Here is a 5550-nt window from a genome sequence, read left to right as displayed (position 1 = left end):
ACACAAAAAAACCAAAAGGATACAAAAACCAAAGGGGGTTGACCACCATCCTCACACAAAACCTGGGACAAGAAACAATTTCTTAACAATTAGCAAAAATCAGTGTGAAAACTCCAGAGACAGAGAGACAAAAAGACAGAGAAACAGAGAGACAGAGAGACAGAGAGACAAAGAGACAGAGGCAGAGACTTCGCAGCAGCAGGAGCCATCACCAACAAGGAGTATTCCTTTAGTTCTACAACAGGGGTCTTCAAACTTGGCCCTTTTATGACTTGTGGACTTCAACTCCCAAAATTTCTCAGCCTCCCAAAATTTCTCAGGGCCAAGTTTGAAGACCCCTGTTCTACAACATGACATGCCCAATCAATGGGACCCAGAGCATGCCCACTCCAGCTGACTTCAGAAGATAGAAAACATCCTCTGGAAACATATGTAGATAAGTGGTCCCTCAAGTATTTAGGCCCTATGTCATGAAGGGCTTACACATTTTTCATCTTTCATGCTCTGTTTTTCCTGCTAGGTGAGTAGATGAACAGGAGCATTTTCAAAAGAAGGGGACCATTCCCTTGTTCAAGTAAATCCATTCCTTCAACATCTTCTAATCCTTTTGGACCCAAAATAGCTCAATGGGTTCTGACACAACAAAAGGACCTTTCGGTGAGTTACAGTATATGACTGGCATTTGGTGTGTGATGTCTTTCTTGGTTACCATGACTTGCACACTATGGCTGGCTTTCAAATTTGAGTAATCCATCAGTATTTACACAAAGTAAAACCATGATCTTCTCCTTGCTGATAATTCATCCTGGTTTTGATTCTTTGTGTTAAAATGTTGAATAGTCTCAGGAACAACCCCAGGAGGAAAAAAAACAGATTCACCTCCATTATGAATTTGAGACAATATGGGGCATGGATCACCAGTCCTTGAACAGAAGAAGGAAAGAAAGCTACACTTGTAGAAAGAAATAGCTAATACTCATGTAGATGCAGGTATTATGCAGACTGTTAAATATTGTATAGGTGGGTTCTGAAAAACATGTCTATTGTATCCAAAGTCTGCTAAACCAAGGTCTGTTAACTGTTGACTGCATTCATCACATAATAGATTACACGGCTAGATGTTACAGTATCATCCAAGGTAAATAAAATTTGATCTATTCACTTTATTGACAATCATTCTATTCAAATATCAGGGACAGATAATAGAAGCAGAAATATGACATTCAAAACACACAGGTGTGCATAATTTCACAGAATGACTTGTACTAATGTAGTTTTAGCATTATCCCAGCTTTAATAAGTAGGCCAAATCTTTCGCTCTGAGCCACCATTCACCAATGTGGTTCTCTCTAAATCTGTTGGAGAGCAACCACCAACACCAAGTTGGAGAATGTTGCTAGAGGCTATTTAGTCATTTGTTTATCTATCAGATTTCTATTGCCCATCTCAACTGAGTGATTTTGGGCGGTTTACAATAAAATTATGGTTTTTACAATAAAAACCAAAATAAAAAAAACAGAGTAAAAAACAGAATTAAGAACAAAATTAAAGATTAAGATGATCAAACGTTAAAGAGGCAGGAGGAGCACCCTTAAGCCACCAGTCATTCCCAGGGATGTGTATCACTTTCAGACCCCCATGTCAATTAGCAGAGCCAGGACTTGACACCCTTCCAGCATTTAGTTTGAATATTGCAAATTCATTTTTAAATAAGCATACAGAGGTAAGCAACTCTGATATTGGCCAGATACTCTTTGTTGTTATTTTAATTGAAAAATAAAACCAAAGTTCTAATCGTAAGTATCATCTCCACTTCACTCTAATCATTAAGTTTCATCACTAGTTGAATTCATATCTACAAAGCAAATGTGCAGATAGTTTCCATGGTATTTGTTAATCAAATGTGACAAGATGAATATATTGCCCATAGTAGAAAAGATTGAACTGAAATCTTCCTGTTCTTTACCAATCACGTTGTCAAATCCAGATCAGTGATTTGCTGAGAAGATACCTGACATATTGTTTTGTGTGCTGGCTAATGAAAGGCTGCCTGGAAATTATTGGAGTTGTAGTACCAGCACATCTGGAAGGCACCAAGATGAGAATGTCTGCAGCAGAGTGACAGAACTTTAATGTTTAGGTCTCTGTCCCTCTTATGAAAGGTAATGATAATAGGAATATCCACATAATCAAGTTTTTACCGTAAGACTGATATAAGTGTTGAAAATAATAGGAAATCATGAAATTATTTTTCAAAAAATTCTAGTCAACTAAGAAGATTTTTATCATTATTAACTCATAGTTAGTACTTACAGTTTCTTGTGGAGAATAATATGGCTCCAGGATAAGAAATTGCTCCAGAAAATATTTTGTTCATTTACTTTCAGAATATCAGAAATAAATTCATCTTACACACAAAAACACACACACACACACAGAGTCTCTCTCTCTCTCCCTCTCCCTCTCCCTCTCCCTCTCTCTCTCCCTCTCTCTTACACACACACACACACACACACACACACACATACTTATTAAAGCTGTTTTCCCTTAGCACAGGTAGTCCTTGACTTACGACATAATTGAGCTCAGAATTATGATCGTACGTCTTTGCAATCATTAAATGGATCACATGTGACTAAACCTGACTTTAAAACATTTTTTTCAATGGTCATTAAGTGAATCCATTACACCCAATGGACATTTTTTGCCAGAAGTGCCAGAAGTAAATGCCAGAAGCTGGCAAAAAAATGTCAAAAACCACAGTCACTTGACTGTGGAACTCTGCAAACGGCCATAAAGTTAAGACGGTTGCCAAGCATCAAAAATGTGATCATGTGCTCACAGGAGGATGCAACTGTAACTTCAAAATCAGATAGTTAATATCTTTTGAGATATTTGTAACTAATTGTAACTTAGAAGGATCACTAAGCAATTATTATTCTGTATGGAACATAAATGTGGCCAGTCCCACTGCAACTAAAGTAATTGCTGCATTATTTCCATACAAATTCTTAAACTACTTTCCTTATGCAGTGGTGAATTCAAATACCTGAACAACCGGTTCTCTTATTCGATGCAGGCCTGGGCCTCCGAGGCCTAGAATGGACTTCCGGAAGTGGCATCCATGCACTTTCTGTGGGCCATTCTAGGCCTGGGAAGCCTCCTCCAAGCCTCCAAGGCCTAGAATGGACTTCCGGAAGTGGCATCCACACACTTCCACCAGGCCTAGACTGGACTTCTGGAAGCCAGCCAATTCTCCGAATGCACCAAAATTTAGCTGCTGGTTCTACCAAACCGGTGCGAACTGGCTGAATCCCACCACTGGCCTTACGACTAAGAAGAAATATCAACAAGTTTAACTTGACCCTACAATCTTGTTTCCCCTAGAAAGTGTAAATAGGCAAAAACTTCATTTCCACTATCAATTGTAATTATGCCATATTTTTTTAATATCTTTACCCCTGAAATTATTCTTAGCTTGAAAGCTGAATTTGAGGGACTGTGCTTCAGTGTCTCAGAACAATGCTAGGTCTCTCAACATTTGATAGATTTGATATTTTTAGAAAATATTTACAATTTCATACTTATTATTCTCAAAAGCAACTTAATGTAACATAATGCTCAGGAAGATCCAGCTTATTAACTATTGCTAAATCAACTTCATTTAATATGAATACAAACAATCAGTTCTCATCACACATTGAACATTTAACAGTCTATGCTTGAAGTTACATTACAATTGAACTTTTTGAAAATGAAGTTTCAGGTCATTAGAGAGAGAATCTATATCTCCTGGAGTTGGTATAAGGTTACACATTAGTTACCAGATCTATATATATAATAAATAATTTACTAGAGAAATATAGATTACTTTGCTGAGATTTCAAAGAAATATCTGTTACTGAATGGGAATCCTTGACAAAGAATTTCATCAGTGGATTCTAAGTCTACTTTATAAGTATAGAAATTGTGGATGCTGAAAATGCTTTGCTAGCTCATTGTTGAACTACCCTTACTATTAATCAGTCTTTTTTTTCATCTCATGGTATCAAATCTCTGACCATGATCATTGTCTAAAGCAGTTTATAACATAAACTGACATCTAGCAAATTGTTGAAAAATATACTGTAACTGAAGCCGTCTCAATCCAGAAACCAGCAATTTAAATTTTAATAAGGGCTTGGGGTCCTTGAGATAGGATGTTATTTATTTCATATTATTATGATATCACATCTTTCTACTCTGCTGATTATTTAAATAGGATTCCCCATTCCTTGTTATTTTATCAAGTGCTAGATTGGTCACACAAGAGAACCAGACCTCTTGTTTCTTTTTTGCATGCCAAACCATTTTGTGTGTCTTGCTTGGGCTGAATAACTTACAATAGGCTAATCCTTCTAAATAATTCCTGCATTGAACGCCTATTAACTGATTATTTATGAAATAGCCAGGATTTCAAGTAAAATGTATTGACTTAGACATTTCAGTTATTGAGGACCATTTTGTCTGGGAGAAGGAGACTAAAATGTAACGATGCTGCGAAAATATTATTTAACAGAGTATTGTCTTTGCCATATTTATCCCAGTTTTGGTCAGTTGACCAATTATCTGAAAAGGAAATGTGTACGGAAGTTTGATATGATGCCAGATTTCTTCCTGGGGTCTATTAAATATTCTTTCAGGCTGCAGTCATTTGAAATCCTTTCAGAATTAATTATAAGACATAGAAATAACATAATGGTTTTGTAAAACTAATAGTCTCTAAATTTAAAAAAATATCTGAGATCTTGGAATATAAATTTGTGGAATTTGTTTTGTTGCCTGTGTCTTCAGGCTAGATTTAGTCAAGCAAACATCTAGTAGGTCTCTTTGATGGAGAACAAGAAAAATTAATCGTCATGATTAACGCTAAAAGCAAAAAAAAAAACCTTGTTCAGAATAAATAAGTACATCAGTTATATTTCTAACACTGTAACTTATTTCTACGTTTTACAATTGATTGAATGGTTTCAGTGTCTGGTGTTCATCTGAGCCAGCATGGCAGGTACAATTCAAATATAATAATAATAATAATAATAATAATAATAATAATAATAATAATAATAATAATAATAATAATAATAATAATAATAATAATAATAATAATAATAATAATAATAATAATAATAATAAAGTTTGAAGGGACCTTGGAGGTCATCAAGTCCAACCCCCTGCTCAGGCAGGTAACTCTATACCATTTCGGACAAATGGCTGTCCAGTTTCTTCTCAAAAACTTCCAGTGTTGGAGCATTCACCACTTCTGGAGGCAGGTTGTTCCACTGGTTAATTGTTCTAACTGTCAGGAAGTTTCTCCTTAGTTCTAGGTTGCTTCTCTCCTTGCTTAGTTTCCACCCGTTGCTTCTTGTCCTGCCTGCAGGTGCTTTGGAGAATAGCTTGACTCCCTCTTCTTTGTGGCAACCCCTGAGATATTGGAACACTGCTATCATGTCCCCCCTCATCCTTCTCTTCATTAAACTAGACATATCCAATTCCATCAACCTTTCCTTATAT

This window comes from Protobothrops mucrosquamatus, unplaced genomic scaffold (genome assembly GCF_001527695.2).
Source record: "Protobothrops mucrosquamatus isolate PMUCROS unplaced genomic scaffold, P.Mucros_1.0 scaffold1411, whole genome shotgun sequence".
NCBI classification, from domain to species: domain Eukaryota; kingdom Metazoa; phylum Chordata; class Lepidosauria; order Squamata; family Viperidae; genus Protobothrops; species Protobothrops mucrosquamatus.
The sequence above is the reverse complement of the archived record's forward strand: the minus strand, read 5'-3'. Positions refer to the sequence as shown.